Below are 13158 nucleotides of genomic sequence, written 5' to 3' on the forward strand. Positions count from 1 at the left end.
TTTTTTTTTAGAACTGTTTACGTATAATCAATTGCAAAAACGCGCAAAACCGCACTACAGATCACTCCTCAGAACAAATAAAAAATAAATTAATTGTGAATGTATGAATTAATTAACTAACAATTTATTATCAAGCAAACTAACCTACTATTCCTGCCTGCCTATTCTAACACTAAGGAGCACAGGGAATACCAAGTATATACTTTCTATATACCTTGTAAATGTGTTTGTGTGTGTGTGTGTGTGTATATATATATATATATATATATATATATATATATATATTTATTACACACACAATTGTATGTAATTTGTATGCTTTTCTTCACTCTTCTGTCTTCTCTCTGAAACACTGTAACAGAGTGAAGGAGGCTGAGAGGGAAGGACAAGCGTGAAAAGTTTGTTTACAAACAAACTTTTCAGAGATCACCATGATTGGTTAATCATGGTGATCACATGCTCAGTAGACAATTGGTTCAGCTGCCAGAGAGCAGGTTGCTGGGGAGCCAGGGACACTTAGGGTCAGTTCACATGGAGTTTTTTTGGCGCAGAAACCAAGCCAAAAAAAGGCCGAAAATGCCTCCCATTGATTTCAATGGGAGGTGGAGGCGTTTTTTTCCCACGAGCGGAAAAACCGTCTCGCGGGGAAAAGAAGCGACATGCCCTATCTTCAGGCGTTTACGTCTCTGACATCCCATTGACATCAATGGGAGGCAGAGAAAGCGTATTTGAGGCATTTTTGCACATCGGCGCTCAATGGCCACAGGCGAAAAACGCGGAAAAATTGCGTGCAGGCAGATCAGAATTTTCTGCCTGCAAATAAACTCTGTGTGAACATACCCTACTCTGCCGGCGTTAGAATGCTTTTCTCAGCGCTATGCAGGCAGAAGCAGGAGACGGCAGATTCATGTCCTGGCTGCATGGGGCATATGCGGCTAGGACGTGAATCTACAGATTGTCGGCATGAAGGGGTTAAACATTATTTTTTTTAAATTTAAGAAAACACATTGGGAAAAATATGCATCAAAGCCTTTATTGCATTATTTGCATAAATCACATTAAGTATGCAGAAAAAATGTGATGTTTTTAGGAAAACCTATTATATTCATTAAAAGATAAATGCAGTATTTAGCAGTTGTACATAGACTATGAATTATTAGCATATTCATTGTACATTTTCTATACATCATTTTATCATTATTTATTTGAGAGCTTCCTGCCATCAATCTATGGGCGTTCTGTGGTTAGCACTAGTTTGGGGTCAGTTTTAGGCGCTGCTCCCTTGCAGCACTAGTGCCATAGGTTCAAGGCTAACCCGTCAACACCTGCATGGAGTCGGTAAGTTCTCCACATGTTTCTGTGGGTTATGTCCTATTAGTCTGGTTTCTTTTCACACTAGAAACATGCTCAGGTCATTTGGCTTCTTATAAAGTAGTGAGTGAGGACTTGAGTTAGTGCAGTAAGATTGTTAACCCCATTGAGATGGACGTGGGTTAATTTACTGTACTGTGCTGTAGGATATGTGGCAGTAATGGACTGGTGGGTTATCTCTGATAATATACATACAATGCGTCAACTTCATTTTAGACAAACTTCTAAGGCTTCATTCACATCTGCGCTAGGGCTCCGTTACGACGTTCCTGACTGACACAAGCATAAACCAGAAGTTTCCGTTTCCATCACCATTGATTTCAATGGTGACGGATCCGGTGCCAATGGTCTCTGTTTGTCTCAGCTGTGCAGGGGTTCCCGACAGGTTCCGTCGTTTTGACGGAATCAATAGCGTAGTCGACTACGCTATTGATTCCGCCAAAACGACGGAACCCCTGCACAACTGAGACAAACGGAAACCATTGGCACTTGATCAGCCACCATTGAAATCAATGGTGATGGAAACGGAAACCTCTGGTTTACGTTTGTGTCAATCAAGGCTCCGTTCCAACAGAAAGCTCAGACGGAACGTCGGAACGGAGTCCTGACGCAGATGTGAACAAAGCCTAAACCGGACAGCTTGGAGAGGAGCATGGTTAGGACGCTAAACCCCATCATTATAACAACATACTGGTGATATAGTGCCCTAAAATACAGTTACAGGTTCTATTTAACTGCATATTAAACTATTGTCCACACAGGTTTTTTAATTAAAGGGACCTAGCATGTCTATGGATTGCACAGAAAGTCAATTGATTGTAATGAGAACTGTGCAATGCAACATTTTCCCTGTGGTGGCGCTGTAGGGAAATGAAACACTTGCTGCCAAGTTCTTCTACAGATTACAGCTGATCTCTGAAGGATCCCGATTGCAGGACAACTTGTAATCAGGGGAAAATAAGAGATTGTCTAAAGTGGACAATTACTATCAGCGTCCAATAGGATTTGTGAATCAACTCCTCAAGAATTGTCCCTAACAAGTGATTTGCTCCAAACAGGGTTGTCTTCTACTTTACCTTTGGGGCCCATTATGGTGTCAGAACCTTAGATGACTGAAGGATCCACCTGTGCTCTGGTAGGTCAGTCCAATCCTGATTGGTGCTATATAAATATATTAATAACTAGTAATAGTAACAAAAAATATTTATTTATGGAACTTAAATTAAAGTTTCATTATCCGGGTCAATAATAATGTTGAAACATCTTACCATAGGAGTCGTTGATCCCATAAGTAAACTTTAAAGGGCAAGAGAAAAGTTAAAGGAGTTGTATAAGATTAAAAAAGAACATGGCTACTCCCTTCCAGAAACAGCGCCATTCTTATCAATGGGCTGTGTCTGGCATTGTAGCTTATTTGTAATCACTTGAATGGGCCTCAGCTGCAATACCATTCTATAGTCAAGAGTGGCGCTGTTTTTCGAAATAAGTGTTTTTTTTGTGTTTTTTTTAAAATCTCATATAACCCCATTAAACACTTAAAGCTAAACTGAAAATCCAGCAATGGACTTGATCTTGATGTAAAAGAAAAAAGGAAAAGTGCAGTCGTAACATGTCAGCTAATCACTAATTTAAGACAGAAAGGTCACTCCGGGTGTTAATAAACAATCCTTTAGGGTTTAGAGGACTTTTCCTGAGGATTACATTTTAAATTCGAACAAATCTGATTTAGACGATGGTAAAGTGAAATTGATCCATCCTTCATCCAAACTTTTTGCAATACTTGGCTGTACTGACATCATTTAGATAGTTAGCGGTATTATCAGATTAAGGCCATTGTACGTGGCTGCTGAAAAGAAAAGATGGCAAGAGCTAAACACGGGATGAATTCGGAACCTTTTAACCTGGCTGGAGTATGTTGGTCCCTGTTATGCAAATTCCTTCAATCCTTCTTTTAAGTTCAGTGGAAATAATTTTCTTGAATGACAGGTTTATTCAGCACGGATTCAGTTGGCGATTAATCCCCTCTTTGATCTAGGCTATTTCTCCTAACTACCAGTTACCTCGTTCTGACAAAGTGCATCTGAGATTAGGGAGATCACTAGAATACTAGTAGGGTGCGCGCCTATTCTCCATAACCTTTTTAAGCAAGGGCCCGGAATGTAATCTATTTTCGGCATTCAAAGCAGTCACAATCTTTTCAGCTAAGTTAGGAAGTCAATGGAATAAGTAATGAAGTTTGTTTCTGACTATGAAAAAAAGGGACATGCGTTGCTTTGAGTCCTTAGATTGTGATACATATTGGCGGATGTACCATAGAGGCAGGCCATGCGGCTGCTACGGAGCCCCTAGAGAAAGGGGGCCCAACCCAGATTGGCTGCATCTCTTATTTCAATGGATGATGAACCCCTGTGCAAGGATCACCTCTCCATAGGTCGGAAAAACGGGTGTGGGGGGAAGGGTAAAGGTCCATAGAAAGGAGATGGGGCAAAAAAGCAACAAGTCCTCCTGTTCCATGTGGTCAGGAGTCTGGAAATGTTAAACACCAGCAGAGAGGGCCATATTTTTTGATCTTGGCTATGGGACCCTTCGCATCTATGGACGTCATTGGTTTCCCCTTTTCAGAGAAGTAGTTAAAGGATAACACTACCTAAAACATTTCTCTAATTATTGTTTGGTTTACCTTGAAAACAAATCGATCAAAGCTAAGGACGTCATTTTTATACTCCACAAATGCCACCTGTTACCCTATTCGAGGTGGAGACACCACCCCAAATAGCGTAATAGGTGACATTTGTTGAGTATAAAAATACAGTTCTTAGCTTTGATCGATTTGTTTTCAAGGAAAACTAACAATAATTAGAGAAATATTTAGGGTATTGTTATCCTTTAATTCCTTCTATCAAAAGGGGAGGGGCTCTGACAACTCCTTATTAATTTCATTCAAAAGGTTGTCACCATGAAAAATGCATTAGTCAGTATTGTAATATAAGGTGTGTGGATCTCATTAACATCTGTTTTAAAACCTCAACCAGTTAAACTAGGGCAGGGAAGATATGATTTTAGACGGAAATTACCGGGAGTGGATAGAATAGTCAGGTAGTCGTTGAAATTGTTTTTTAACATAATCCCAAATAATAGGCCTAAAGTCCATTTTAATCTAGAATCGCCCAATAGTTTGACATATTTAGGATCAGGATGTAGAAGCGTTAGGCTGGGTTCACACGAGCTTTTTACATCCGTAATAGACGGAACGTATTTCGGCCGCAAGTCCCGTACCGAACACACTGCAGGAAGCCGGGCTCCTAGCATCATAGTTATGTACGATGCTAGGAGTCCCTGCCTCGCTGCGGGACAACTGTCCCATACTGTAATCATGTTTTCAATACGGGACAGTTGTCCTGCAGAGAGGCAGGGACTCCTAGCGTCGTACATAAGTATGATGCTAGGAGCCCGGCTCCCTGCAGTGTGTTCGGTCCGGGACTTGCGGCCGAAATACGTTCCGTCCATTACGGACGTAACATGCTCGTGTGAACCCAGCCTTAGAAGAACATTGGTCCAATAATCTAGAAATTCTGCTGGACCAGACAGGTTCTGGATTATCAGACCTTTAAAGAAACACTGGTCTATACTAAGTGCAGGATCTGAGGGCGATTCAAGGAATACAGAAAAAAGAATCCTTGTGTCATGCTCCGCTTCATCAGCCCTGCATTAGACATAACACAGTGTATGTGTTAGGGATCTGCCAGGTACTATGTCTAGGTATACTCCTGGGATTAATCAATCCACACCTGAGGCCAGACCTGTTCGACTGACACCATCTCCCACCAACCAGGATGGCAGGCTCAGGAGTGGGAGAGCCTATCGCGGCCTGGTCAGTCGGAGTTAGCTCCGCCCCCTGTCCTTTATTACCTGCCGTGTTCTCCTCCTCAGTGCTTGTAATTCTTCTGGATTCCTGGCCCCACTGCTGCTTGCTCCAGCCTGCTTCTGCCGTGCTTCTGCCTTGCTGCAGTTCCGCTTAACCTGCTTTGCTTTGCCTCTGGCTTGCTTCCTCCTCCGTGCTCACTTGAGTATACTCCACTTCATCCTGGTCCGGACTACTCATTCACCGCTCCGTTTCCTCGCGGCGTTCCGTGGGCTACTGCCCCTTCCCTTGCGTGTTCCCTGTTTGTTCTCCCGTGCACTTAGACAGCGTAGGGACCGCCGCCCGGTTGTACCCCGTCGCCTAGGGCGGGTCGTTGCAAGTAGGCGGGGACAGGGTGGTGGGTAGATTAGGGCTCACTTTCCCTTCACCTCCTTCCTGCCATTACATAATTACAAGCCCATACCTAGTCTACCATTTCTCCTACGCTGACGCTATCATGGACCCCCTTGAGACCCTGACCCAGCAGATGCAGGGCCTCTCCCTACAGGTCCAGGCCCTGGCCCAGAGGGTCAACCAGGGTGACGCTGCCTTAGTAGTTCCCCTCACCTCACCTCTAGAACCCGACCTCAAGTTACCTGACCGGTTCTCAGGGGACCGTAAGACGTTTCTCTCCTTCCGGGAGAGTTGCAGACTGTATTTCCGCCTAAAACCCCACTCCTCAGGTTCCGAGAACCAGCGGGTGGGTATCATCATATCCCGACTCCAGGAAGGGCCCCAAGAGTGGGCCTTCTCCTTGGCTCCTGACGCCCCTGAACTTTCCTCTGTTGATCGTATTTTCTCTGCCCTCGGACTCATTTACGACGAGACTGACAGGACTGCTTTAGCCGAGAGTCAGCTGGTGACCTTACGTCAGGGTAGGAGACCGGTTGAGGAATACTGTTCTGATTTTAGAAAGTGGTGCGTAGCTTCTTGGTGGAACGATCCGGCCCTAAGGTGCCAGTTTAGGTTAGGATTATCTGACGCCCTGAAGGATCTGCTGGTTAGCTACCCCTCTTCTGACTCCCTTGACCAGGTTATGGCCCTAGCAGTACGACTTGACCGACGTCTCAGGGAACGTCAGCTTGAACGCTTCAATGTGCTCCCCTCTGACTTTTCTGCGATCCCCCCCGAGGTCCCGTCTCCTCGCCCCTCCACGGAGGACTCGGAGGTACCTATGCAACGCGGGGCCTCCATGTCCCCTCGACAACGTAGGGAGTTTCGCAGAATGAATGGTCTCTGCTTCTACTGTGGGGACGACAAGCATCTTCTGAACACCTGTCCCAGGCGCAAGAATAAAAAGCCGGAAAACTTCCGCGCCTAAGTGATCATCGGGGAGGTCACTTGGGCGCACAGGTATTTCCCGTTAATGTGAAACGCAATAAAATTTTGCTTCCCTTTCAGGTCTCGTTTGCTGGCCGGTCTGCCACGGGCAGTGCTTTCGTGGATTCTGGCTCATCTGCTAATATCATGTCTGTGGAATTTGCTATGTCTCTAAAGATGCCATTTATTGATTTACCTTATCCTATCCCTGTAGTAGGTATCGACTCAACTCCCCTTGCTAATGGTTATTTTACTCAGCATACTCCTGTTTTTGAACTCCTGGTTGGCTCCATGCATTTGGAGCAGTGCTCTGTACTCTGTGATGCAGGGATTATCGTCTGATCTGGTATTAGGTCTTCCCTGGTTGCAGTTGCATAATCCCACGTTTGATTGGAATACTGGGGATCTCACCAAATGGGGTAGTGAATGTCTTATGTCATGTCTTTCTGTTAACTCTATTTCTCCCCGGGAGGAGGTAAACACGCTTCCTGAGTTTGTTCAGGACTTCGCGGATGTGTTTTCTAAGGAGGCCTCCGAGGTGTTGCCCCCCCATAGAGATTACGATTGCGCCATCGATTTGGTGCCTGGTGCCAAGCTTCCTAAGGGTAGGATATTTAATCTTTCATGTCCTGAACGTGAAGCTATGAGGGTGTATATCCAAGAATGCTTGGCCAAGGGTTTCATTCGCCCCTCGACTTCTCCTGTAGGTGCTGGCTTCTTCTTCGTGGGGAAGAAGGATGGTGGTCTTAGGCCGTGCATTGATTATCGTAACCTGAATAAGGTCACCGTAAGGAACCAGTACCCACTTCCTTTGATTCCGGATCTTTTTAATCAGGTTCAGGGAGCCCAATGGTTTTCTAAGTTCGATCTACGGGGGGCATATAACCTTATCCGCATCAAAGAGGGGGATGAGTGGAAAACTGCGTTCAACACACCCGAGGGTCATTTCGAATACCTGGTCATGCCCTTTGGGTTGTGTAATGCCCCTGCTGTCTTCCAGAATTTTATTAATGAAATCCTGAGAGATTACCTGGGTAATTTTCTTGTTGTGTAACTTGATGACATACTGGTGTTTTCCAAGGACTGGTCCTCCCACGTGGAGCATGTCAGGAAGGTGCTCCAGGTCCTTCGGGAGAATAATCTGTTTGCTAAGACTGAAAAATGTGTCTTTGGGGTACAGGAGATACCATTTTTAGGGCAAATCCTCACTCCTCATGAATTTCGCATGGACCCTGCCAAGGTTCAGGCTGTGGCGGAATGGGTCCAACCTGCCTCCCTTAAGGCGTTAGTGTTTTTTAGGGTTCGCCAACTATTACAGGAGATTTATTGCCAACTTCTCGGTCGTCGCTAAGCCTCTTACGGACCTTACTCGCAAGGGTGCTGATGTCCTCCATTGGCCCCCTGAGGCCGTCCAGGCCTTTGAGACCGTCAAGAAGTGCTTTATCTCGGCCCCCGTGCTGATTCAGCCCAACCAAGAGGAGCTATTTATTGTGGAGGTTGACGCATCCGAGGTGGGAGTGGGGGCCGTCTTGTCCCAGGGTACCAGCTCCCTCACCCATCTCCGCCCCTGTGCTTACTTCTCTAGGAAGTTTTCGCCCACGGAGAGTAACTATGATATTGGCAACCGCGAACTTCTAGCCATTAAATGGGCTTTTGAAGAGTGGCGGCACTTCCTGGAGGGGGCCAGACACCAGGTAACGGTCCTTACGGATCACAAGAATCTGGTTTTCCTAGAATCGGCCCGGAGGCTTAATCCTAGACAAGCTCGGTGGGCACTATTCTTTACCAGATTTAATTTCTTGGTTACCTATAGGGCTGGGTCCAAGAATATTAAGGCTGATGCCCTGTCACGTAGTTTCATGGCCAATCCTCCTTCCGAGAAGGATCCTGCTTGTATTTTACCCCCTGGTATAATCGTTTCTGCCACAGATTCTGATTTAGCTTCTGATATCGCGGCTGATCAGGGTGCAGCTCCCGGGAACGTCCCTGGGGACAAACTGTTTGTTCCCCTGCAATACCGGCTAAGGGTACTCAGGGAAAACCATGACTCCGCTCTATCTGGTCATCCTGGCATCTTGGGCACCAAACACCTCATTACCAGAAACTATTGGTGGCCTGGGTTGCCTAAAGACGTTAGGGCTTACGTCGCCGCTTGTGAGGTTTGCGCTAGGTCCAAAACCCCTAGGTCCCGACCTGCGGGCCTACTACGTTCCTTGCCCATTCCCCAGAGACCTTGGACCCATATCTCCATGGATTTTATCACCGATTTGCCTCCATCTCAGGGCAAGTCGGTGGTGTGGGTGGTAGTAGACCGCTTCAGCAAGATGTGCCACTTTGTGCCCCTTAAGAAGCTACCTAACGCCAAGACGTTAGCTTCTTTGTTTGTGAAACATATCCTGCATCTCCATGGGGCCCCAGTCAATATAGTTTCTGACAGAGGGGTACAATTTGTTTCCTTATTTTGGAGAGCTTTTTGTAAAAAGTTGGAGATTGATCTGTCCTTCTCCTCCGCCTTCCATCCCGAAACTAATGGCCAAACGGAAAGGACTAACCAATCCCTGGAACAATATTTAAGGTGTTTCATCTCTGACTGTCAATTCGATTGGGTCTCATTCCTTCCCCTTGCTGAATTTTCCCTGAATAACCGGGTCAGTAACTCGTCAGGGGTCTCCCCGTTTTTCTGTAATTTCGGGTTTAACCCAAGGTTCTCCTCCGTTTCCCCTGGTTGTTCCAATAATCCTGAGGTAGAGGATGTTCATCGGGAACTGTGCACTGTCTGGGCCCAGGTTCAGAAGAACCTAGAGGCGTCCCAGAGCGCACAAAAGATTCAGGCGGATAGTAGACGTTCTGCTAACCCCCGGTTTGTCGTCGGGGATTTGGTCTGGTTGTCGTCCAGGAACTTGCGCCTTAAGGTCCCGTCCAGGAAGTTTGCTCCCCGATTTATTGGACCTTATAAGATCATTGAAGTCCTCAACCCTGTATCCTTCCGTCTGGAGCTGCCCACATCCTTTCGCATACATGACGTCTTCCATGCCTCCCTCCTTAAACGCTGCTCCCCGTCCTGGTCCCCCTCGAGGAAACCTCCTGTTCCCGTTCTCACCCCTGAGGGGGTGGAATTCGAGGTGGCCAAGATTATGGACAGTAGGATGGTCCAGGGCTCCCTCCAGTACCTGGTCTATTGGAGAGGATACGGGCCGGAGGAGAGGACTTGGGTACCTGCCCGTGATGTTCACGCTGGGGTATTGATCAGGAGGTTCCACCTTCTCTTCCCTACTAAACCGGGTCCTCTTAGTAAGGGTCCGGTGGCCCCTCATAAAAGGGGGAGTACTGTTAGGGATCTGCCAGGTACTACGTCTAGGTATACTCCTGGGATTAATCAATCCACACCTGAGGCCAGACCTGTTCGACTGACACCATCTCCCACCAACCAGGGTGGCAGGCTCAGGAGTGGGAGAGCCTATCGCGGCCTGGTCAGTCGGAGTTAGCTCCGCCCCCTGTCCTTTATTACCTGCCGTGTTCTCCTCCTCAGTGCTTGTAATTCTTCTGGATTCCTGGCCCCACTGCTGCTTGCTCCAGCCTGCTTCTGCCGTGCTTCTGCCTTGCTGCAGTTCCGCTTAACCTGCTTTGCCTCTGGCTTGCTTCCTCCTCCGTGCTCACTTGGGTATACTCCACTTCATCCTGGTCCGGACTACTCATTCACCGCTCCGTTTCTTCGCGGCGTTCCGTGGGCTACTGCCCCTTCCCTTGCGTGTTCCCTGTTTGTTCTCCTGTGCACTTAGACAGCGTAGGGACCGCCGCCCGGTTGTACCCCGTCGCCTAGGGCGGGTCGTTGCAAGTAGGCAGGGACAGGGCGGTGGGTAGATTAGGGCTCACTTTCCCTTCACCTCCTTCCTGCCATTACAGTATGTTTTGTGTGGAGTGATACATTAAAGGGGGTTTTGCAGTCCTAAGAAATTGATGGCCTATTCTCAGGTTAGGCCATCAATATCTGATTGGTCGGCGTCCGACTCCCGACACCACTGCCGATTAGCTGGTTTGAAGGGGCCGCAGCTTACTGCTCGCACTGTTAATCGCTGACACACTTGTTGCGGCGGTTCACAGTATCACTGCCATCTCCCATTCAAGTGGATAGTAGAAGGTTGTAATGCTGTGAAATGTCACTACAAGTGTGTCGGCGATTCATACTGTGACCAGTAAAGGAAAAATGAAGAGACCCCTTCATAACAGCTGATCGGTGGGGGTCCCGGGAGTCGGTCCTCCACCGATCAGATATTGATGGCCTTTCCGAGGAAAGCTGATCAGAAACGAAGCGGCACAACGCTCACCCAAGCGCTTTTACCGCTTCTATTTAGCAATTGGTGGGTGTCTCAGTGCTCGGACCCCCACTATTCAAAACTTCTGACAGGTCACTATGACATTTTAAAAGTTTTTTAAAAGCTCAGTTACCCTTTAAATATCTTGTGACCAGACTTGCCCAGTAAGCAATAAAACAAGAACTGTTGCCACCTAGTAGATAGATACAAGTGACGACCATTTATCAATGCATATTTAATAGCCGTCCCGTTCCTCAGAGGATGCCGTGTATACGATGAAACATGTTGGGGGATCAATATATACGTTTTAGAAAGCATAGTACTCCTGCAGTCCTAGGAAGCGATTCTCATATGGAGGGGAGCCAAGCGGTAGTGAGAAATAAAAGGATCAACCCTTCTATAAGGGTATACAGTATATACTGTAAGAATAAAAATGCTGCAGCCAATACTTGTCTTTCCGACAGTAAACCCTTGATGTTAGGTAATATTATTTAATAAAGACATTAACTGTAGATAGTTGATAACTTGTAATGTAGATCGTTGATAACTTGTAATGTAGATATGTAGATCGTTGATAACTTGTAATGTAGATCGTTGATAACTTGTAATGTAGATCGTTGATAACTTGTAATGTAGATCGTTGATAACTTGTAATGTAGATCGTTGATAACGTGCACTGGATTTATCTTTGTGTTTTGTTGTAAAACGTATTAGTTAAGAAATATTCCCAGAGTTCATGTACCTATATATGAACTGGTACAGTATAGCATGGGATCTGATTTAATATATACTTTTCAATGTATTTTGTTGTATTATTCTCTGGTTAAAAGACTCTCTTCTGTATACACTTCTATTTGGGGGAAACGGAAAACTCCTATAGGTCCCGCAACAAGTAAGACTCGATGTTAGTATTGGTCATTGTAATAAGACATAGTCTGCGTCTACAAATAAAAAAAAAAATATTTCAAATGAATATAACTTTTTGACATCCAGTAAGTTATTATTCCTGGCTTTGGTTGTGTCATTTATGGACGCCTTTTTAATGCTTACCTAAACAATTTTCTGCCCTCTAGTGGCCTTACTTATGTATTACTACCAACAATAATTGTGCTATGATGCTATTACTTTGTTATACAGTGTTCAATTAATTTATTTTTAATTGTTTTACTATACACAACAGACAGAGCTATTTTTCTAAAGAATGAATGCTTCCCGAGTGTATTTTCTATATGGCATGACATCAGGATATTCAGCATCTAGTGACATCATTGCTATATCAGTGTATTGTAGAAATGCATTGTTAACACGTGATATGATCCCTTCTTACGTGGTGTATAAATGCATCCTGTCCAGTCACATGGGGATATCATTATAGTAGGCGTACCACCCGGAACTGAACGCTGGACTAGCTTTCATGCCCACATAATAGACCAAGTGGCATGGTCAGACACATCACCTAATAAAGACGTAGAAGTCCAACATCAGGAACCCTGGGATGGCCCTTAAATGAACACATGGACCACCTGAGGTTCTACTGAACCGGACTTACAGCACAACAGATCAATATGGTGCTGTAATTTGGTTCAGTAGAACTATGGATGATATTACATCTGGAATAGGTACAGTTAAACACAAGGGATAATACGCCTGTCTGAATGAGGCCTTATACTGGTAGTAGAACTCAGGGGCGGACATACCGCATGTGCAGCCGGTGCAGCTGCACAAGGGCCCCGCGTGGGAAGGGGGCCCGTTCCTCTGCTGGCCGACTCAGTTCTCAGCTGCGCGATGCTGAGGACTGAGACAGAGGCCCGTGGACCACTGGCGTAGCTATAGGGGTCGCAGCGGTCGCAATTGCGACCGGGCCCCGAAGCCAGGGGGGCCCACGGCCCCCCGCACCACATCAATAAAAAGTTACTATAGTAACTCGGGCCGCGGGCCCCTGTTACTATAGTAACATACTTTACTTACCTTCCTGGTTCCGGATCGCAGCGGAGGTCCTGACGTCAGGCGCTGTGCGCAGCGCATGACGTCACAGCGCTATGCCGCCGCGCACAGCATCGAGACTACAGAACTCCCGCCGCGGCCGAAGAGGAAGGTAAGATAGCCCTGACTGGCGGGGTCCGACTCCTGGGACCCGCCAATCAGCTGTTTTGAAGGGGCCGCAGCACTCGTACGAGAGCTGCTCCCCTTCATTCCTGTCACTTCATTCCGGTCACACTGTGAATCGGTTTCGGCGATTCACAGTGTGGGCGA

This window comes from Rhinoderma darwinii, chromosome 12, assembly GCF_050947455.1.
Source record: "Rhinoderma darwinii isolate aRhiDar2 chromosome 12, aRhiDar2.hap1, whole genome shotgun sequence".
NCBI lineage: Eukaryota > Metazoa > Chordata > Amphibia > Anura > Rhinodermatidae > Rhinoderma > Rhinoderma darwinii.